Consider the following 24,717-nt stretch of genomic DNA (forward strand, 5'->3'; position numbering starts at 1 on the left):
CGTCTGCTGCTGATAACAGAGCGGATGTCCTGGCATCCTGCTCTATGTAGCACTTCCTCATAGGTTATCTTATCTTGCCTCCTTATTTTAAAGATCCGCATCGGAGGTGGAAGACATTCAGCTTTTTTTCCTGCCATGAGTAGGTTGACCATGTTTCACTTCCGTACAGCAAGGTGCTCAACACACAGGTCCGGTAGACTAGGGCTTTAGTACTGCTAGTCAGCAATATGTTGTCCCAGACTCTTTTCTGCAACCTTGACATGGTGGCCAATGCCTTGGCTATCCTGTTGTTTATGTCTTTATCCAGTAGAGTGTTGTTGGATATGATGGAGCCAAGGTAACAAAAGTGATCAACAATTTCTAGTGGTTGGCCATTAATGCTTACTTGAGGTGCAGTGTTTGTGTTTTGGACAAGTATCTTAGTCTTGCTTTGACTGATGTTTAAGCCGAACTTCTGGCAAGCAGCAGATAGTTTGTCAACCATGGACTGTAGCTGAATATCAGAATCAGCCACAATAGCTGCATCATCAGCATACAGGAGTTCCCTGACGAGTAGCTTCCTAACCTTGGTTTTTGCCCGCAGCCTTGATACATTAAATAGTTTTCCAGAGGATCTTGTATGGAGAAACACACCTTCGTTTATGTCGCTGTACGCATAATGCAGTAGACAGGAGAAGAATATGCCAAACAGAGTAGGTGCGAGCACACATCCCTGCTTGACACCACTGCAAACCTCAAAAGGTGCTGATTGGGCTCCATTGAATTTGACAGTACATTTAGTTTCCTAGTGAAAACACTCAATTAACTTCAGTAGTTTGGGAGGGCAACCTATTTTCCTCAGGAGTTTGAAAAGGCCACTTCTGCTGACCATGTCAAAAGCTTTAGTCAAATCAACAAAAACAGAGGCAGAGGAGAATATGGAGTTCAGGGAGCAGGAGTGATTCGTTGACTTTCACTACTTCCACTGGGATACCATCACTCCCAGGAGATTTTCTATTTTTTTAAGCAGTTAATTGCTTTTTTGAGGTCACTAAGGCTCGGAAGCTCATCTAGGCATTCCAGTACTGGAAGATCTGGTAGAGAAGCCAGGGCGACATCGTCTACTGTATTCTGTGTGGCATAGACTTCGAGGTAGTGTTCTGTCCATCGTTCTAGCTGCTTGGTTTGATCTGTAATTTTTTCTCCTGATTTGGATAGAAGGGGGGGCAGGCTTAGACACTGTTGGACCCAGGGCCGCTTTAATGACATCAAATAGAGCTTTGCTATTTCCTGAGTGGAGACTGTCTTGGATTCTGTTGCAGGTATCCCTCCAAAAGTTGTTAGCACATTTTCTAGCCATTTGTTTCGCCTCTTTATTAGCACTTTTGAAGGCCTCCAAAGATTTTGGATTAGGCTTTGTCTTGTGAGCGAGGTGTGCAGATCGTTTTTTCTCGATGCAAGGTTCCATATGTGCTAGATTCGCCTCAAACCAGTCTACATTTTTGTGTTTTTGAGGCCCAAAGGCGGTGATTGCCGAACTGTAGATTACGTCTCTTAATTTCTCCCATCTGATAGAGATGTCTTCTTCATCACTTAACGAGGGGATATGCTTCCGCTGACTACAACACACAGACTAAAAACACTAAATATTTAGGTCTAATAATAAATGAAAAGTTTCATGGAATCCCAATATTGATGAAATTATTTAAAATATCAAGCAAAATATTAGGGTTTTTTAAAATAAATTTTTACATATCAAAGAAGAACATAAAATTGAAATGCAGTTATAACCTTAGGCCAATATTAGAATATGCTTCCGCTGTTTGGTATCCCGTAACTCAAGAAAACAAAGAAACTAGAACAAATATAAAATAGAGCATTGAGATTTATAACAAACGAATATTCCTATTTGATTAGGGTAACACCATTAGTATTAGCATTTTTTAAAAACAACATTTGAATCACTAAACTTAGAGACACTTCAGGACAGAAGAATAAAAAGGTAACAACGACAGTTAAGTGTGGAAACACAAACTCAAAATCGGCCCCCGAAGTGGTTCACCTGGAGTCTTCACCAGGATTCGAACACGGGACTTCCGGTTCCAAGTGCTTTACCCCTCAGCCACAGCATCTCCATATATTTATATAGCAAACACATATATTTTTTAAAAAATAATAATTATTAACCTTACCCATACATTCAAAATTAATAACATGTTACATGTAATAGAGTAATTTAAAAAGATTTATTCTTAAAAAAAAATTATCAGATAAATTGGCAACACAAAAAAAAAATTCTTGACCTAAACTACAATTGTATACAAACACTTTCCCCTCGCAAATAATGTACCAATGTGCGAATCTATGAATGAATCGAGTTATTAATGAAAAAGTCCATGACCTTTAAAAAAAGGTTACCTCCCCTGAAGTTTTTCATTGAAAGTGGTGTAATTTTTTGCTTGCATAGATACTTTTTAAAACTAGATGGTTCACTTTCGAAAAAGAAAAAAAGTAGCCGTTGCATCAGAACTTTAAATGATCTAAAATATCATGATGTCCGATTTTCATTTTCTCTTCTAGTTTCTGAGATCTAAACGGGACGGACGGACAGACAGGCCACACAAGACTATAAGCGTCTTTTCCCCTTTCACTAAAAAGTAAAGTAGCTGTAATACATAAAACACTAAACCATAATTTACAAACAGAAAAACAAAACCTAATGAATTACTCAAAGAGAAACATTTCTTATTCTATACGCTAGAACAAATTTGTACAAGTGCTCCTTCTTCCCTAGTGCCATTAGAGAATGGAATGGGTTGCTTTATTTAGCCAAGAAATCCAATGACTTAGCAGAGTTTAAGCCATTGATTAACATGCATGACTACATTGACACATGAAAAACGTAGAATGTTATTATTTTTCTTATTTGAAGTAACGTCTGTAATATATAAGATGTCAAGTTACATGCTGAGAGTAACACCACACTCCCATTCTTGAGAGTAATGCAGCTTTCAGAGAGTTAAAGCAATGGTTGAAATAATATTAATATTAAAATACTTGTGCCTGGCATATTATGGTAACAACATGACCTAAATTGTGCTGCTGTGCCAAAAACCCAAAAATATCAAAAAAATATTTTGAAAATACCAAAACTGTAAATATCAGCCACTAGTTAACAATTTTAACATTGTACATAAAGTTGATTAATTTAAAATATTTACCAGCATACGCAAATGTTTTGTATAGAACTAACAGAGCAAAGTTGCTCACAATCTCAAATACAATCAACAGAACAGTCAATCCCATTATACAAAAAAAAAAATTATTAAGGAAACGTTTAAAGCGTTGGGAGAATGAATATTTGATCATTGGAGAACTGAGGATCACAGTAATACAAGGCAGCTAATGTCACGTGGATGTAGGCCGGGATTAGTGCAATTTGGTAGGTATGACAACAGATTGCTCTAATCACAACCTCATGGCAGTGACAATGTTTACGTAAGAAATTATTTACTGGTCCTTATGACATCATGGTAACAAAAGTAATCATCAGGCTTGTTTACAAACTTTTACCTTTTTACCTATCCCTTAGTCTGTTGGATCGTTGGGGCACCAGGCAAGATTTGTCGACTGTCTTTCTCCATTCCTCCCTTTTTTTGCCTTGTTCAGAACCTCTCTCAATGGCAGGCTGTCCATTCTTTAATGTTGTCTTCCCATCGCTTTTTCTGTCTGCCTCTTCTTCTTTCCCTGGCACTGTTCCCTGAAGAAAGGTCTTTGCGAGCCCCGTAGATCTTGTAATGTGGCCAAAGGTTTTAAGCTTTCGTTTTTTCACAATAGTAAGCAAGTCGTCATGGGCTCCGATCGCTACAGTAACCCTGTCTCTGATTTCTTGGTTTGTGATGCGGTCTTTGAATGTGATGCCTAGGATCCTTCATGAGAAGGTTTACAAACTAGGATGTTCAAAAATATTTTATACCTTACAACTTGTATATACAAATCTTTTTGAAATGTTTAGGGAAAACAGACATTTTTCTAAAAAGAACAGAAATTGTATTTAGTTTATATAACGATATAATGTGTTAGTACACTATCAATATCTTTGGCAAAAATTAAGAAATTAAAGACTTTTTTAAAATTAATTTTACTATTGACTAAAAATCCCCCCCCCCCCATGATTTTTCTTTCAAAACAAAAAGACTGACTACCATCTCTTAGTCTAATGTCACATGGGTTACTTTCTCCTGTTTCTAACAAAGCAACTCCTTGCTACAGGAGTAGATACAAGAAATTGTCTGATCATTTCAAAAACAAACAAACTGAAAACTATGTAACATGTTTTAAACAATAGTTTCTTTAAACTTTCCCTTATTACATTATAGTATGGCTTTCTTAATCGTTCTGTTGCCTCAAAGGTCCCCTGGTTCATACCCTGCCCGCTGCCATCTTTCATCTTCCTGTGGGGAATGTGGTCTAAGATGCAGATAGCCTTCAATTATGATGGAACATCCAAACATGTCAATCCATTCTTTTAATAGATACATAAGGGGCACAATTAAAAGAAATTGTGTTTATATTAAATGTAGTTTGTTTGTTTTTTTCCCCATTATTTCTTCATTTTACATCTATATGACTTACATTTCATTAAAATACAGATGCATAACTTCTTTAGGACAGTAAAGTTATCTGTACAAATATGTTTTCGTTTTTATCTATGAATAACTCTATTTATTAACCTTAAAATTCATTGGCTCTTTTCATTTTTTTTGGGTTGGGTTTAAGTCCCCTAGCACCTGAACAATGAGGCTCCAACAGACAATTCCAGCTCTGTATTAAATCATTAAATTTCCCACGTGTTTCTTTCTCATTTCTGACTAGTTTGTAGCTTCAGTCATCATAGCAAGCAGGCCGGGACGAGTGCAATTGGTCAAAACATGTTTACCCAATGATTGCAAACATCACAACCTACATGACATGGACATTCTCAGAGAAATGAAGTCAGAGAGAAGAACTGGAACATTTATCTTCAATCAAGTGCACACAAGGGTTTCTGTCCCATCTTTCAAGACTATTATGTCAAGACATTACCAGGAAGTAGAAGGTACCAGAACCTGAAAATCAAACAATGTAAAACATAAATTTAGTATTTTATCAATAAATCTTTAGACCAATCTATTATTATTCATTTACTTGATCTAGTGAAGCACATCTTTAATACTATAACATGATTAGTGGGCTCTTGATTAATTTATTTTTGGGAGCTGAGGTTATTGGCAGTAATGTTTCCATGCGCAGTAAACACATTTCAGACAGTCAATTTCAAATGCTTAATCTAAACAAGGGTTTTGAACTTTAATCCCCCTTAGTTAGCCTACTGAATTGCGCCATTTAACCACGTCTTATTGTATGCTAACCTTCTAGATATAAATGATGCAGTAGGCCTACACAGTTTTGTGCAGAATCTCTCCAATACCCCCAAGCAACCATCATCAAAGAAACAAATATTTTTGTACTTAAGTCTAATCTGAAACTCTTTGCAGAAGGCATTATTGTTTGAAAGGTGATAACTGATAGACCTAATGGACAAAGGTCTATGAGATCCATTGACCTCTAGAATACTGGTGGACTGACTCTCTTGGTCCCCTGAGCCAAACAGACACATTGCACACAGAATATTATTAGACTATGCACCTACAATCTGTGTCTTAAGGTTACAGGATTAAGTATATGCATTTTTATTATTCAAGATCGGAGGAAGCAGGCATGAACACACATATTCAAACAGTTCCTAGAGATCCTCTAAGTAAAGAGGCCTTGTTCTAATCTTGTTCAGTCTCACCTCATACAGAAATGACAATGAATGAGATAATTAATAGCCTCCATTAGTGTAAACAAAAATAAAACTTTAAACACAGATAGTGATAAAGAATAAAGTCACAAAAACATCTTTGAGATTTATATAGAGTTCTTAGTTTTGCTAACAATTGGTGCCAAATGTAATGCGATGCGTTCCTTTGGATCACATCAGCAAGGTCAAGAGAGGGATCATGACGCATGGGCTACCCATGACCCCTTTATCCAAGGCCCAGGAATGCGCCCCGGAGAGGAAACTCTGGTGCTTCTTAAAGCGGCTAAAACAACACAGGAGACAACAGTTACGAGTTATAAGTCCAACTTGATTGGCGTAATGTATGGACTCCACGGGTTGTCTCTGACGGTGGGAGAGGTCTTCGCGCCCCACTGATCAGCTACCGCCCGCCTCAACCTGGGCACCCCCCAGTCAGTTAGGTGCTGATCCGCCACAGCCTGCCTGCTCTAATGGGTGCTTAGAGCTTAGTTCAAAACGACAAGTAGGCTGGAAACTTGCACCAAGCAATTCTGCCCCGTCTCAAGATTAAGCCAAACCAGTGACTCATTTGGGCGCATCCATTGCCTTTTGAGACAAAAGGAGCCATATATATATATATATATATATATATATATATATATATATATATATATATATATATATATATATATATATATAACAATTCAGATACATTGAAACAATCCTATATTTTAAACACATGCTTTTTTATTTTTTTGTCTTGACCCTTATGGGGAGTGCCAGGAAAGGGAGACAAATCAGCCATTTAGCTACTTTATTTGACTAATACCTCAGTTCTTCCATTCTTCTTCTTCTTGTTCCATGTTTGTTTCATGTCAAGATTTCCTGGAGACACTTGTATCTCAACTTGACACTCTGCAAGCAAAACCAAAGAAAGAAATTTATAAATATTTACTACTTTTTCTACAGATTTCAGCTATTTAAGAATCATTTCTAGGTTATATTCTTTAAAGGCATATAACAATCTGTGAATAAAAAGTGTCTTATTATCACAGAAATTGTTTCAACACATTTGTGCAAGAAGGAAAAAAGTCATTTGACTTAGAGCTAAACCAGTAAATGTAAAACACATTCCAAGATTAGATAGTTCCAGATTTGTTGAAAAAAAAAAAAATAAATAAAATTATAATATTTAAAGAGATTTTTAAAAATTGAATACTAAAAATAATTAATTTCATGGATAAAATAATATTATAATATAATAGTTAAATGCTAGGATGTGAGGAAAGGGAGACAGACAGTGAGAGCCAATGATACTAAAGACTAGCAAACACCAGATAGAACCATTACAACTTGAGCAGGAAAATGAAATGTAATTAGAAGCAAGGCGAGACCCACTGAGACAGAATGAAGGGTTAGTGTGTACATTTCCCACACACTCCTTGCTTCTAGAGGCCAAAACTTATTATTTACAATAACAAAACCTCAGGTATTTCCTGCCTGGACATGTCACCAGGTGCTGCAGCATGGGACAAGGTGTGTTTCAGAAGAGACAAGTTCTCAACTAAGACATACCTTTTAATCTACCACTCAGTCTTGGTTTGGGTTTCCTGACACAATGCTAAAAACATCAGATAAGGTTTGGGTTTTCTGACACAATACTAAAAACATCAGAAAAGGTTTGGGTTTCCTGACACAATGCTAAAAACATCAGAAAAGGTTTGGGTTTCATGACACAATGCTAAAAACATCAGAAAAGGTTTGGGTTTCCTGACACAATGCTAAAAACATCAGAAAAGGTTTGGGTTTCCTGACACAATGCTAAAACATCAGGTTTGGGTTTCCTAACACAATGCTAAAAACATCAGGTTTGGGTTTCCTGACACAATGCTAAAAACATCAGAAAATGTTTAGGTTTCCTGACACAATGCTAAAACATCAGGTTTGGGTTTCCTAACACAATGCTAAAAACATCAGGTTTGGGTTTCCTGACACAATGCTAAAAACATCAGAAAATGTTTAGGTTTCCTAACACAATGCTAAAAACATCAAAACAGGTGTGGATTTCCTGACACAATGCTAAAATCATCAGAAAAGATTTGGGTTTCCTGACACAATGCTAAAAACATCAGAAAAGGTTTGGATTTCCTGACACAGTGCTAAGAACATCAGAGACAAAAAAGCTAATGAATAAGAATATTTTCAAAAAAAAAAAACATGTAGGAAACCTTGTTGTAACACCCTGCAGATGAAAAAAATGAGGTCCTAACACAGCCTGTGTCTCAATGAGGTCCTAACACAGCCTGTGTCTCAATGAGGTCCTAACACAACCTGTGTCTCAATGAGGTCTAAATAGCCTGTGTCTCAATAAGATCCTAACACAGCCTGTGTCTCAATGAGGTCCTAACACAACCTGTGTCTCAATGAGGTCTAAATAGCCTGTGTCTCAATAAGATCCTAACACAGCCTGTGTCTCAATGAGGTATAAACAGCCTGTGTCTCAATAAGATCCTAACACAACCTGTGTCTCAATGAGGTCCTAACACAGCCTGTGTCTCAATGAGGTCCTAAAACAGCGTGTGTCTCAATGGGGTCTAAACTGCCTGTGTGTCAATAAGTACTAACAAGGCCTGTATCTCATTAAGGTCTTATCACACCTTTGGGTCATTGAGGTTCCATTTAAATGTTCATATGTATGTAATTCCCAATAATGTAAGTTCCAGGTACTTAATTACTTTGACATGTTTAGATATACAGGCTAGGTTAAATTCTTGCTGACTGGACTAACAGAATACACATAGAAACCAGGAAATAGACATTTTAAAATGTTACAATGACAAAAGGTAAAGCAGTGTTCAGGTAAGCAATGAAATATGACACAAGACAGACAGTCACACCCATGTACAATTAGCAGACAAAGCTGAGCTACACACAGCCTAGTCATTTGAATGAACAACTTCAAGTTTCTTAAATAAACCTAACTCAAACAATTTATAAATTTATTTCATGACCAATACCAAAATTTATATTTAGTTTACTTTGAAAAACATGTTAAAAGCTGAACCATAATAAATGTAAAAACATAAAAATACAACCTAATAAATACTCAGAAAGACACAAATTTGTATTAAGTTTACTTTGAAAAACTCATAAAGATCTTAACAATAATAAAAATGTAAAAAAAAAAAAAAAGTACAACCTAATAAATACTCAGAAAGACACACATTTGTTAGCCTAGTGTCCTAGAATCAAACAACTTAGTCAAGTTTCTAATTAACATGCAGGACTAAATAAACTCATAGATATGTGTAGAAGTAATGATCTTTTCTTTATTAAGGAATAAAGGAATTTAATCATTTGATAATTGTCATTATTCTGTTAGATATCTTAGTGAAGCACACACACACACACAGCAAATATAACAATATTTGGATCTCTGTATTGTCAGGTCAAAGTTCACTTTGTAAGAGAATATACTTTCAAACAGCATCAACAAGTCACAGAATTAAACTTAGAAACTAAAAGGTGAATCTTTAAATTTATGTAAGAACATCCTCCTTATCTGTAAAGCACAACAGACAATCATCACTTTCCTAAATGCCTACTATTCAATTAGTAATTTGTATTTATTTTAAATTTCTGTACTTAAGCAAATAAAGCACATCTTTTGGATGAGGAACTAACTAAATACTAAGGTGAAACACCAAAAGAGATCTAGTTAACAGCTAAGGAATAAGTCTATCAAAATGTTTCAATCTCTTTATCTCCGTTTGAGCAGACATGGAGTTTGTCTTTAAATAGTTCAAAATAATAGCTCTGAACATCAACTTGTAAGATTTTATTGACATAATTAATGTGCACAATATTACTTGTTATTGATGTCATCAAATCTGTAAAATATTAATTGTAAAGACACAATCAATGTGTGAAATATTACTATCTTAAATGTGTAAATGTTAAGTATGTAAATGTTTAGTACACAGTATTGAAGACCACAAGACAATTGGAAGATAATAGTAAAGTGTTAAAGTATGTAAATATTTAGTATGCAGAGACTGATCACCACAAAACAATTGGATGAAAACAGTAAAGTGTTAAGATGTGGAGTTGTCCCAGATTGTGCACAGAAATAAACCTATACCTTTCTTATTCAGCTACTTGCTATTCAAGGTAAGATTAAACAAAAGAACTCTATAACAGAGGGGGTGGGAAGGTACACATTCTAGCAGTGCAAACACTTGCCTCAGTTTACCTGTCTGTATGACATACACACAGCAGTCATATAAAGGACTCCAGCAGATACTCTGGTCTATTTCAGGAGGCTATAGGTTATTTTTAATAAACACTGAATAGGTTGACATCAAGGAATATGTCTTAATTCTAGTGTGCATAGATAAATCTAGAGATACAGCATAGCTTTATTCTAGGGTGTGTGGTGGCCAAGTGGTAAAGTGCTTGGCTCCCAAACTGGGAAGGGGGGGGGGGTTCCCCCATCTTGAATCTTGGTGAAGACTGCGATTTTTAATTTTGGAATCTTTAGGGCGCCTCTGAGTCCACCCTGACATTAGTAGGGGAAAGTAAATCAGTTGGTCATTGCGCTGGCCACGACAAACTCAAAACTGTCTGCCATAGAAACAGATGACCTTTACATCATCTGCCCTATATAGATAAATTGCAATGTCTGAAAGGGGTACACATTCTAAGGTTCTCAAATCATCTGTCCCTTGAGTTTTGACAGATGGGTGCTGTGCCAGTTCATGTAACCAATTACCCCCACTTTTCTAGGGCAGCATCTGTTCAAAAGAGAGTCCAGTCCTTTTATGTTATCCAGCCAGCTTTTCTTTGAGTGATTCATTCCTCATGCTCCCTCCACTGTATGACTACATTGAATGAATACAGTGAGACTGTCTAACAATAGGACCAAATCAGCTCAGCTTTCAACTCTTCACAGTGTTGAGGAGTTCCCCCTTTTTTGCCAGCCAGAGTGTTGACTTGTTAAAGTACAAACATATTTGTATTCTTTTCCTGGTATCTGATAGCCAGCATTCTTTTTTATTCTTTCAGACTCAGCGTTCAGTGTCCAACTTTCACCACTTTAAAGGAATAGACCACTAACAAAAAATAGTTTTAGTTGTACTAGATGTTATGCTTCCAATTTTCCACAGTTTGCCCCTGACAGCAGATGCCAAGCTTAAAACGTTTTTTACCTCTTTTTTTAAGCCTCTTTTTATTGTTAAGTTTGTAAGTTATGTAACTGAGTCAAACTTCTTCAGGAGTTTAGCCATTCAACTGTTTACAGCATCTCAAACTAGCTCCACTGCAAACTAGTGTTTATAAAAATAGCTCACCACCTTAAAACAGTTGAGATTTAACATGCTGGTCAGAGTTTACAAAACCAGAGAGAAACTGATTCAAACCCATCTTAGTTTTTTATCCATTTGAACAGAGCTGACTGTTTAATCAAGACCCAATTAACATGTGGAACAGAATTGAATGGTACAGAAAATGTAAAGTCACCAAAAATGAGAGAATTTTGTTGATGGTTTGACAGACTATAAATGTCCATACTAACCCAAACTATCAATTTAAAAAAAAAACGACCATATGAAAAGCTACTTTCTTCAATGGGAAAGAATAATTGTTTAAGCCTTTTTTTTTTGAGTCATAAATGTCAATATTTAATTTCATCTAAAGAGAGAAAGAGAGAGAGAGAAAGAGAGAGAGAGAGAGAAAGAGGGAGAGAGAGAGAGAGAGAGAGTGAGAGAGAGAAAGAGAAGGGGAGATGGGGAGGAGCACATGGCATAAAGTAATGTCAAAGTTCACTGACAGGCAACTAGCTCCTAGATTTGTGTCAGCCTTGTGAACTCGACTTGAAATAGACCATAACGACTTGAAATAGACCATAACTTGAAATAGACCATAACGACTTGAATTAGACCATAACGACTTGAAATAGACCATAACTTGAAATAGACCATAACTTGAAATAGACCATAACTTGAAATAAACCATAACGACTTGAAATAAACCATAACGACTTGAAATAGACCATAACGACTTGAAATAGACCATAACGACTTGAAATAGACCATAAGTTGAAATAGACTATAACGACTTGAAATAGACCATAACTTGAAATAGACTATAACGACTTGAAATAGACCATAACTAGACCATAATGTGCTGGAGTGTCAACACAAAATGGAGTAGGTCCAGTGTTCTTTGGTTCAATCATATTCCTCCATCTCTCTCAAGTCTGTAGATGTAACAACCTAAGAGAAGCCAGGATTGCAGTACGGCTACACATCCACTTTTGTCTCCTCTAAGATCAATACTTCTCTTCTGCAACAGCATCCTGTTTTCTACCTTTATGTAAGACTATGTCCTTTGAAACTATTCATTACTATAGACTAAATATAAATGGACATCCCTGGCCTCCCATTCAAGGCATGTAGTAACAGTCTATGGGTAATTCAGGTAAAAACTTGTTATGGTAAACATTATGGGGATGACCTCTCTACGAGGTCACAGGCTGCATACATTAGGGCCATATTTCCAAACTAAATGACTGCACAGACACAAGGTTATGTGCTGTTACAAAAAACTATAGGAGGCTCCACTTATAGGAAACTTCTACAAGTCAAAGAAATAAGGCATTTCTAATTTACATTTAACATTCATTTATTCTTACAAGAAATGTCAAACACATTCTGAACTTCGTTAGAAAATATTTCTAGTTCATATTATCAAATAGGGACAAAACTATAGAAAATGATGCAGTGATTAAAGGCTTCAACCATCCCTGGGAAAATACGGAGGAAAGGCCTCAACCTTGGAATGGATTTTCAATTGAATGAAAACAATCATTTTAAAAGCCTTTTCCCTCTAGGTTAAACTACCGGTTTTGCTGGGCTAAGTGTATCGGAAGTGGCGACAGAGTTTATCCTGAAAATTATTTCGTCAAGTCTTGATTAGGACAGACGTGATCAATGAATGTCAGCTTTTTTTTCCTAGAAAGAGTGTGTGTTATTATAATTAAGTCATACGTTGCAAAACACCAAACTAGTTATGGTCAATGATGTCCACTAATCACTAACAACATGGACTATGTCCTTCTCGTCAATAACATCATGCACTGTGCCCTACTCTTATATAACATCATGCACTGTGTCATACTCATTTAAAACATGCACTGTCTCCTATGTATCAATAACAACATGCACTGTGTCCTAATCACCACTAACAACACCCATTGTGTCCTACTTATCAATAACAACATGCACTGTGACCTACTTATCAATAACAACATGCACTAGTGTCCTACTCAACACTAACAACATGGACTAGTGTCCTACTCAACACTAACAACATGCACTAGTGTCCTACTCAACACTAACAACATGCACTAGTGTCCTACTCAACACTAACAACATGCACTAGTGTCCTACTCAACACTAACAACATGCACTAGTGTCCTACTCAACACTAACAACATGCACTAGTGTCCTACTCAACACTAACAACATGCACTAGTGTCCTACTCAACACTAACAACATGCACTAGTGTCCTACTCAACACTAACAACATGCACTAGTGTCCTACTCAACACTAACAACATGCACTAGTGTCCTACTCAACACTAACAACATGCACTGTGTCCTACTCGTCACAAACAAAATGCGTTATGTCCTACTTTTCACTTACACCATGTCTCTAAAATCAACAACCTCAGGTTTTAAATAAATTATCCATTCGTACTTCGGCTGTGTTATAGAAAACATTTGTTAAATTTAAGAAACTGTATTAAAACATTGTCCATGTTTACTGAGGAAACGAAGGACACTCTGTCTTCTTCCTAGACCAGGAAATGTCGCCCTCTGAATCAGTGTTTGGTAAGACTTAAATGTGGCTACCATTTTTTTTTCTTTCGCTATCAACTCAAGAATGTCTTGAATTATTATGACACTTGAACTAGCCTGATCAAGACAGTTCGAGTCAATGTCTCACAAACTCAACCGGATTTTAGTCATCCCTACTACATCCGGAGAGTTCGAATCACAGAAGAATGACAGTATTGACTACATTGGACTAGTGCGATGTACACAACTAAAACAAACAACGTAGACAGACAAATGACCACATAACGTTGAACTAACTCATGTCCTGGCCTTGAGAAAACAATATCAATTAGTTCACACATTTGCAATAGTATGTATTACAGGTCAAGAATTGAAAGTACACGTTTTCAAAATAAAAACTGTCAAAAAATGTTCCAAATATAGACAGTCATTTTTTAACAGGACATGTATTAAAGCTTATAGTGATGTTTCTGTGTCTGTGGTTAAGGAGGGTGCCATTAGGCTAGTACAACGACCAACCACCTCTATTTTTCTCCACCTAATGACGGGTACCCATTAGAGCCTAAAAATCTCAATGGATGTACTTTATTGTGGTGAGCTATTAAATCTACCTTGAAAATGAGTGCAAGCAATTGTCAGTACCTTATGAGTAGACAAGAAAATCCAAATTTCCGAAGACTTCCTCAACCAGAAATCCAACTTGAAAGCCTGTGTTTTGCGGTGAAGTGACCGCTCAGACAGTAATTATGTCCATCCATAAACAATGTTAGAAACGTCTTGGTTCAAACAATTGAAAGCTCCATCATAAATACACCTACTCAGTACAGTCTAGAACCAACATATTTTGTACACTGCTAACCTAATACATTCTGTGTCAGGCAAGAAAACAAACACACCCATCTTGCTGGCTTCTTGTCTGTTGGACATGTTAATCCCAGTGTATAGGACAAGTGAAAGGACGTATGTATCTGGTGAACTTTGTATGAAGGTCATGGATTTAGGTGTTTCGGTAAGCAATGAGACAAACACAGTTCTATGATTCACCTCTGGCTGTAGTGTAAGCCAACGTCAAGCGTTACAGAGGAAATCTCTACAAGACGTGTGTTCAGTGAGACATAGCACTCGGACTTAGTGACTTAATAACATATCAGTCATGCTGTTGTAGGACTTAACCATGTTGTAGGACTTAACCATGTTGTAGGACTTAACCATGTTGTAGGACTTAACCATGTTGTAGGACTTAACCATGTTGTAGGACTTAACCATGTTGTAGGACTTAACCATGTTGTAGGACTTAACCATGTTGTAGGACTTAACCATGTTGTAGGACTTAACCATGTTGTAGGACTTAACCATGTTGTAGGACTTAACCATGTTGTAGGACTTAACCATGTTGTAGGACTTAACCATGTTGTAGGACTTAACCATGTTGTAGGACTTAACCATGTTGTAGGACTTAACCATGTTGTAGGACTTAACCATGTTGTAGGACTTAACCATGTTGTAGGACTTAACCATGTTGTAGGACTTAACCATGTTGTAGGACTTAACCATGTTGTAGGACTTAACCATGTTGTAGGACTTAACCATGTTGTAGGACTTAACCATGTTGTAGGACTTAACCATGTTGTAGGACTTAACCATGTTGTAGGACTTAACCATGTTGTAGGACTTAACCATGTTGTAGGACTTAACCATGTTGTAGGACTTAACCATGTTGTAGGACTTAACCATGTTGTAGGACTTAACCATGTTGTAGGACTTAACCATGTTGTAGGACTTAACCATGTTGTAGGACTTAACCATGTTGTAGGACTTAACCATGTTGTAGGACTTAACGACATATCAGTCATATTGATGAATGAAAACCTAAATTCACTAATATTGTTGAATGACTTTATGACATATCAATCATATTTTTGGGTGACTTAATGACATATCAGTCACACTGCTGGATGACTTAATGAAATATCAGTCATACTAATGGTGACTTAATGACATATCAGTCACACTGCTGGATGACTTAATTATATCATTCACACTGATGGGTGACTTAATGACATATTAGTCATATTGCTGGGCGACTTAATGAAATATCAGTCATACTAATGGTGACTTAATGTCATATCAATCATATTGCTGGGTGACTTAATGTCATATCAATCATATTGCTGGGTAACTTAACCTCATATCGGCCTTTACTGCTGGTTGACTTAACATATCAGTCATACTGCTGGACAGTTGTTAGACATTCCAACTAAACACACATTATTTGTAGCGGCAGTCCAAAGAAACCAACACCCAGCCTCACTGCGTCTTATTTCTTACCGTCCAGACAACAAGACAGCGCATCCCATACGGCAATATGCCAGTGGACTACATTGGTCACAACATCAGAATCACTAGAACAAAAATGTGAAGAAAAAAAACAACAGTATCCGTAGTGTAGACAAGTCGAACCAAACTGCTAGGAGTCACTATTGGAACATTTTGTAAAGGTCTCTATACAAAGCTACTTGATGCGCAGCAGTATGCTCTAAAAACAAATGGGTGGGGGCTAGGAAGGTTTGGTTTCTATCCCTCAACCCATTCAGCGTCCGAATCTATGCCGCAGACATGTGTTAGGAACTTTTTTCATTCATCACCACACACACACACCTTTCCGAAAAGAAATTGCAAAAGAGCACACACACAAAAAAAAGGGGGGGAGAGGTATAAATCCGGTACTGGTCTCAACTAGGACAAAAGCTACGGCCCGTTACACAGCCAAATCTCAACGACCTCTTTCGGTGTTAAACGAAACGGGGGGGGGGGGGGAGGGAAAAAAAAAGGGGGGGGGAGAGATTTCAAAAAGACGCTACAGTAGTGGCTGTGAGATCTCCGGAAAGACAACACAAGTGGGCTGACTTTTTACTCCCTTCAGTCTCAAACTACACGTGTGTCAACCACGGCTCTTTACCCCATATACATATGACTGTACTTAGGACTGCATATAGGGTTGTCTAGCCGATCAACATTTTTTAAATATATATTTCCTACAAAGCAAAATTCTGCAAAATAATTTTTAATTAAAAAAAAAACAAACAGCACATTTTTGCTGAAGTAGATTTCAATGTGTGAATCAAGTGATCAGTACAGTCCTGTTTGAGTTGGAAAACTAACCATGTCACACTGTCCAATCCTCAGTCCACATTTGTTTATGCTGCAAACTGCATTTCTCGTTTTACTGTCATGTACATACACTCCTTGGAGACTTAGCTAAAAGGTAAATCAACAGACTTTCTTGGAGAACAAGAAACAATGAGATTAATTAGATGTGACAAGTAGCGCTTTGATAAGAGAATAGAAGAAAACAACTTCAGATAAAACAGTTGTAGCTCTGCGATACTGAGAGTGAACCAACGTTCAGGAATAACATTCCAAATCTGAATATTTTATTGTGATTTTTAATTGTGAAGAACGGAGATGTACAAGTGGGCATGATTCGTTTGTCAAAAATTTGTCTCGGGAGGGGGGGGAGAAAAAAAACCGGGGAGGGATATATTATCTATTAATATTTCCTCCGCTACTCATCCACACAGAAACCTGGTTCAGTCATCTAAAATCTAAAGGAACAAATTGAGTTCAGACTGCACAAGAGATGACAGTAAAAATCTGAATGATAAAGACCAAACACATTTTATACATGTATCTATATATATTCCTATCCTAACGTAAGGGAAAATGAACCCAACTCACCCAAAGATGTTGACTCCAAAAAGGACTGACGTACACGTCTTGCCCAATGCTAGGACACCGGTAGCGACGCCAAGTAAGACTTAATGACAAGACCAAGAGCGTAGGATACAAGCGTGCTCCGTGGGACAGACACAGCAAAGTGACAACACAGACAAACAGGATCTAACTACTTTCACATCAGAGACACAGATGGAGAGAGAGAGAGATCAAGACATGAGATGAAACAAAACAAGCAAAATAGTTTTGAAATCTTTTTTTTTTAAAGGCTCCTCTAGGGGGAAGAACTCAGCACTAACAACTATCTCTCTCAATAATGTAGAAGTTAATTACCTTATCCGATATCAAACAAAATAATTAATTTCCAATTATGAATTGACTAATCGGTTCATTTCTTTTATTGATTCATGTTTTGTTTGGGGCAATAAATCATTGTTTGAAGTTTCCACTTGATCTGAGAATGGGTTTATGTGAGAAATGACGTTTACAATTATATGAGGCCAAAACCTACAGATTTAGCCACATCTATGAATACTGAAGGAATAATTACCCTTGTTGGTATCAAAAATAAAATGAAGTAATTGATTGACTAATTTGTGTGTTTTTTTCCATTGATTCATGTCTTGTCTACACGAATGAATAATTGTGCAAACTTCCAAGTGGATCGAGACTGGGTGTGGAAGAAATAACGTGTACAAACTTTCTACAAGACAAGAGTGACTTGATATAAGCTTTGTAAAAAAACATGTATTCGGACAAAATTATTTCTGCTGAGCAAGGCTATAGACACAAAATAAACAAACATAATCTTGAGTCTTACGTCTATCAATTATCTAAGCATCAAACTGAGTTCTGTCAACTATGATCGACTTAGAAATATAACACAGCGAAGGGACCCCACGCCCAGAAAATATTTCATAAATGCTCTATACCAGTTAGTGGAACATTTTAAGAGAGGTATAGGTTTCTAAAAGTCAGCTTGCAATCAAAAGTACAGAAATCATTCAATTGAGTCTAGACAGATGACTCAGAAACATTCAGCAAGAATGTCAGTATTTATAATATAGATGATTATATTAGATGCAAATATCTAGAACGCAAGCGAAGAAAATGTGAATCGTACTTGTAAAGAATTTTTCCGCGTTGTATCGTATAAAACTAACGATAGTATGGCGTTAAACACATACATTTATTTTTAAAAGGCCATTTTCCCAAAACTTAGACATTCATTCATTTAAAAAAAAAAGAAAACAAAGAGTTGGTGGTTTTCAAGCAAAGTCCATCCATTTCTTTTTGTGACATCACATCATGCTAAGTGTGTGTGTGTGCGTATGTGTGTGTGTGTGTGCAGGCCGAACTACATTCAAACGCATGTGTGTGCATAAACGTACACCCGCCGTGTGTAGCTACACTTCTAAGCAAAGAACTGGGGATTCTAGTTTTGGAGACGTTTACAGTAGTGAGCTTACCGCACAGGAGGAGGGGCAGAAAATGGCGGGAGGTGGTTACTAGGAGCCATAACACGGTCCTCGAAGGGGAAAAAAAAAGGCGGGAAAACGGTGATCTGTGTGGGCCCAAGCTGTGTGCTTCACCTGCATATGTCGTCTGTCACCAGGAACTTGATCTCCCTGCCGCTCTGATATAGGCCAGTGTAGAGCTTCCATTCCAGCCATTATTTGTTCAGCTAATTAATATGTTGGCCCCTGTCAGACACAGTATAACTTGGCGATTAAGATAAAACTAGCGGTACCGTGGAGAAGAGAGGCCACTGAAGCCTCGAACGCTTTGGGTTGAAACAAAAAATTCAGTTCAGAGAAGTAGTAGAGAAAATATGGGAATGGGGGGTGGGGGTAGAGAGATTCCGATAAGCGCACAGTCATGATTCATAATTGGCATTCGTGTCTGTAAGTTAACTTAAAGATATATTAATAATAACAATAATATTGAGCGCTTCTTGGAAGAAAAAAATGTGATGATATATTATCACACACATATATTTCATTCTTCGTTATTTCTAGATCTACAATGTTATAATGTTTGAGACAAAGATCTAGATCTAGAGGGCAAAAAATAACGTATCAAATTTAAAAAAAAAAAATCCTTTAGACCAACATTCTAGATCTAGCATTTAGTCTTAAGTCTACCAGGCCTACATGATGAAAATGAAATGTCATCTCCGACTTTACTGTAAACCTTGGAATTCTAACAAGTTTCATATCATCCCTCGCTGTAAGTCCATAAAAAGACTCAAATCTCTTCTAACATAGTTGAGACCAATGAAACTGTTAGTGGCCGAGTCAAAGAGCTATACATACACTATGCAGGACTACAATATCTACGGGGCCAGATCTAAACTTAATGATTTTCAAAACTGTCAAAAGGCTAGCTAAACTCATTTTGAAAATAAGTCGTTTTTTTTAATATGCTACATTTCTATGTACTTCTAGAATCTAATCTACAGACGTCTATAGATATATATCTATACGTCAATATTCCATAGCTGTATTAATGATAAAGCTACACTCCACTAGACTCTTAGTTTTAAAACAAAATTATCACCAACCTGTCAGTGCTTGTTCCTGTACACATTGGCCGCCATGCAACTGCACGCCTTTCGACTCGACAGGTGTGTGTGGGGGGGGGGGGGGACAGCCATGCAGTGCCTGTGTCCCCCACCGAAACTGTCAACATAACACGGTCACACATATACACCAAGTCCGTTAGTATCCTGCAAGTTTCTCTTTCATTACCGGAGTTACTGACCTAAGTACTTCCCCGTCGGGTGTTAGGTAGATCGAGATCTAAATCCGCAGGCGAATTTCAAGTGCATTAAAACCCAGAACTTTGCCATCCGGTATTATCAAGACATCCAAATCTGTGTTTTTTTTTTGTTTGTTTCTTTTTGCAAGATCTAGATTTTAAAAAATTTAAACGAGTACACACACATTCCAAAACTACTGTCCTTCGATTACCGTACGTGGAGAGTTGATCACGAAATGTGTCAAAGTTGAACCCAAATGGAATTTAGAATGCGGTCTTGAAGTTGACGGCTCCACACCACTGGGCCCAACTAAGCAACGCGATGAACCCTGACTTTGATTGGAACACAACGGGCGGGGTGGCAGGACGGCCTAGCGCAGCCAACACACGCTTCAAAAGTGACTAGAAAAAGACGAATATTAAAAAAAAAAAAAAAAAAGCTACAGGTGGTGATGGTGCGTGGTGGGGGACGTGTGTGTGTCGCCGCCCTCCTTTTGTCGAAGGGTGGAGGTCACGAGAGTGACGCTTTAGGTTTCCTCGGCGCTACAGAAACATGTTGCTAGCCCAGGTAACTCATTACTGTAGCTCTACCAAAAGTGCACAAGTTACTTAATCCGATTCTTGATCTTGTACCTCCGATGCAGACCTTTACAGAAATACCTGAGGAAAAAAAACGCCAAAATCTTAAGCTGTCAAATGGAAATTTTAAGATTCTCAAATTATAACAAGGTTGATTTTGTTGATTTGAGGCACATCGGCACAATTTAGGCCATGTCGTGCCTGCAGTCCCTTAAGGACTACTCTCTCTCTAAACAACAAGGGCCAGATTCTATACAGTAATATAATTAAAATTAAGGTCTATTCACAGTTAAAATAGTAAAGGTAGTAAAAATTTAAATATTTGGTAAAAATCTAATGTAAATAGTGCATGTTCACAAATTCAGAAATCAGATCTTCGTAGATAGCCCCACTTCCCGAATAAAGCCCAGTACCTTCCCAGGGTCGGCATTATTAAATAGTGTTTTTAGATTAGTGGCTCTAAAATGTTTCGCCCTGACATCCTGGTATCTGGGGCAATCAACGAGGATATGTTCCACGGTGAGGCGAGAGTCACAGTACTCGCAAAGTGGGGGCTCCTCTCTCTTCAGTACTCAAATTATAACAAATACAGCGTTGTGAAAACATCAGTAATCAGAAGCTGAATAGATCTAGATTGATTACCAAAGTCTGGGAGTTGCAGTGTCTCGTATTCATAAAAAAATAATTCGCCTGTTAATTCTTCAAAGTTTATCAATAAATGTATACACGTACGAAAATGAAAGTAAAGCTTCAAAGAACCACTGTCAGAAGTCCAAAATTGAGGAAGATATTATGTAGCTAGCCCAATGACTTACTCGGTAAAATGAATATCCATGAGATTTGTGCGTGGAATTCGGAGAATTCTGAAATCTAATGTACAAATGTCCACCTGAATCCTGGAGTTTATAACAAACTCAAACTCCAAGCGTCCTCTGCTATAATAATATTCTTCACACATTCAACAATGGGGTTCTTAAATGAACGACTGCTTCAGTACATATACGTAGATAGAACTCAGCTCCACACAACCTAGAAGCGTACTGAGCCCAAAACTTGTTGAGCCTAGAGCTCATGGTACAATGAAGAAAGGAAGAGCCCGCAGCAGATGCCGTTGTGGTCTTCACGTAGGCCTACTGGACCCTTACTGTTAACCCCCCTCCACCAAAATCCTTGCGCGCACACACACACACCTACAACCGGAAAGGGTCTTTGTTAGAAGGGAAGGACTCTTTCCACAACAACAGGTGCGTCTCGTGTCGTGGGTGAGCAACAGAGTGGCGTGCGAACACAACTAGTTTCAGTCTAGGACATGGGAAGACCTTGACAATTTTTTTTTCCTTCTGGAGATGAAACAAAGAAGTGTTGGTACTGGACTGGGGAGGGGGCACGCTGGGAAGCAGGGCAGGTGTGTTTGGTGGGGTTTTGGCATTTTTTTAAATTTATCACACTTTAAAAAAAAAGCGTAGTGAGTGGGTGGGGGAGGGGGTTATAAGGAGACTCTTCAAACGTGAGATGCCACAGCGGTCTAGTGTTTAAACAAAAAAGCGCATGCGCAGAGCTGTGTCGTGATATGGCTGAGTGATTCCAAGGATGCAAACATTCAATACCGACATGTTCAAAAGTTTTGCCTATTAGAACACCTATCAACAGACAGCTCGCTCTAGACCTACTAGGAGCAGACAACAGAATGACGATGGCGTTCCAAACAACATCACAAGAGAGGACACCGATTTTCTTTTTATTTTATCAACAAAGACGTTTAAGGATCACTAATGGAATTATAGAGAAGGTAGCTCGAGGCGACTGGCGAGGTTAAGGCTATAACATTGGAAAGAAATAACAAAACAGGTGGTCAGAGGTAACCTCTGCAGGCCAGTCTCAGACATTGGGCTACACAAAAATTCATAATAAATCACCTTCATAACAGTTACACCTATTAAACGATATAAAAGCATTAGCATAATTAATAGATACTGTAATAGAAACATAGTTGCAATGGACTAGCATAATTAATAGATTTTGTAATAGAAATATAGTTGCAATGGACAATACTGCAGTTGTTGTGGCATGTATCCCATACAACTGCATGGGATGTTTGTTTGTATTTTACTGTATTAAAAATGGTTTAGACATATGGGTATATAATATGTATATTTTAAAATTTCGAAATACTAAACAGACACAAATGACAAAAACTGCGGTTTCTCTCAACAACTACTGTACTGTAAGATTTGACTTTTCAAAGTTCTGAAATGCAATACATGCATATATGAACTTATTCTACCTACTCAATTCAGTACATGTTTAGTGTAATTTCGTACATAGGTATGAGCACACACACGCCCTTTTTTTTTTTGTCACGACCAAGATTAGTTGATTATCTCCCCTCTATTAATCTACTGGATAATTGATATGCGAAAGTCAGTACGTTGACCTTTCAAGAGAAATAGTGTACTAATGTATACCAGATTGAAATAATTCTTCCACCTTTGACTCGGAACGTAAATTAAAATGGCTCGTAACTCAGGTCCTTTACTTGATGTTTCTGAAGGAATCCATCGCAGTGACCTAGTCATGTTGTCAAAGAAATGTGGGAAGAACTCTCGTGTGCTGTAACTTTTTTTTTCTTCGTTGTTGTTGTTTTGGGAGGTAGAGAAGACCTTCTGTTCAAAGACCAGTTGCTGCTGTCTGCTTTTTTTTTCATGTCTTCGTACAGCCATCGCTTGAAGGAAAGATCAAGACGTCAATGACAAGATAGTAGACTGTATTCTGGCAGATCATTGTTCGTACAGACAGACATTGACGTGAGTTACAAGACTGTTCAAACGTGAAGTCATCATTGTTGAAGCTCCTAACATGTTGGGGGTCTACGTAAGAAACAGCTGACACGATGAAAAGCAACAGGCCACTCTCGGGGCTTATCTCCCTTTGTGGTACATAAAACGAAGCTCATTAATTAGTACTAAATGATTAACTAATTGGTTTATTTTTGGATTGATTCGTGCATTGTTGTCGACAACGAATAATTATGCAAAATTTCAACTTGATCCGAGAATGGGTAGTGGGAGAAGAGACTGGTCAAAACGTGATAAGGGGGCTAAATCCATATTCATATATGTATATATACATATATATATATATATATATACATCTCTCATTAAGTAGCATTTATTTCCCTTATTTCGAAATCAAAACAATTAATCACCAACAATTAATAAATAATAGATGTTCAATTTTTTAAAACTGATTCATGTCTAGTTAGGTTTAATGAATAAAACACGTTCAAACATTTTACCAGACAGACAGAGTGAGTTGATATAAGCTTTGTACAAAATATTGGTCATTTTTTAACAATGTTCAAAAGAGGAGGGGGGGCATAAAAGAGGAGAATAATTGTCTTGCAATCTTTTCATAAAAGTCATCCTCTGACAATGCGTCAAACCAAACAAAAGAAAAACAATGCTATTTGATTTAAGTGTCAATCCCATATTAGAGCATTATTTACTAGTTCATCACGCATACTTAATCCTACGCAATGGATGTAGGACAATATCAATGCTAGTTGTTTTGCTTGAACAGTAGGTACAGGACCGGCCTGAGGTAATTGGAGGCACAAGGCGAAGTGAATTAGGTGGCCCCCAAATGAAATAGAAAAATTAAAAGAAAAAAAAAAAACAACGAACACTACAATTACGCAATGAATTTAAACCTTCCTGCATCTATATTTAAATTAACTAATAAACTAAATTCATACAGCGCAATTTCCGTAGCGTTCCGTGTGACATCTTGAGACTTAAGCTAGGCTAGCAGATGACTCATCAGTTCAGCTATGTTTGAGATTTGATAGAATGTTTCGCAAATTTTTTCTCTAAAAATTTTTTTGTCCTGTGCGATGCCCTACCAATCAGAGGCCCATGGCCGCTGCCTAGTTTGCTTATGCCTAAAGCCGGCCCTGTTAGTAGGTAGATGCGATGACTTCC

At 37.4% G+C, this 24,717-nt stretch overlaps 1 long non-coding RNA gene across 1 annotated transcript; it reads right to left on the minus strand.

Annotated features, from left to right (window-relative positions):
- Positions 1-4,164: 4,164 nt before the first annotated feature.
- On the minus strand, positions 4,165-20,867 carry LOC129924071 (uncharacterized). The gene is made up of 3 exons (XR_008775986.1): positions 19,962-20,867; positions 6,633-6,718; positions 4,165-5,087 (listed from the first exon to the last, which is right to left on the minus strand). It is a non-coding gene; the product is annotated as an uncharacterized LOC129924071 (long non-coding RNA).
- Between the last annotated feature and the right edge of the window lie 3,850 nt (positions 20,868-24,717).

This window comes from Biomphalaria glabrata, chromosome 18, assembly GCF_947242115.1.
Source record: "Biomphalaria glabrata chromosome 18, xgBioGlab47.1, whole genome shotgun sequence".
NCBI lineage: Eukaryota > Metazoa > Mollusca > Gastropoda > Planorbidae > Biomphalaria > Biomphalaria glabrata.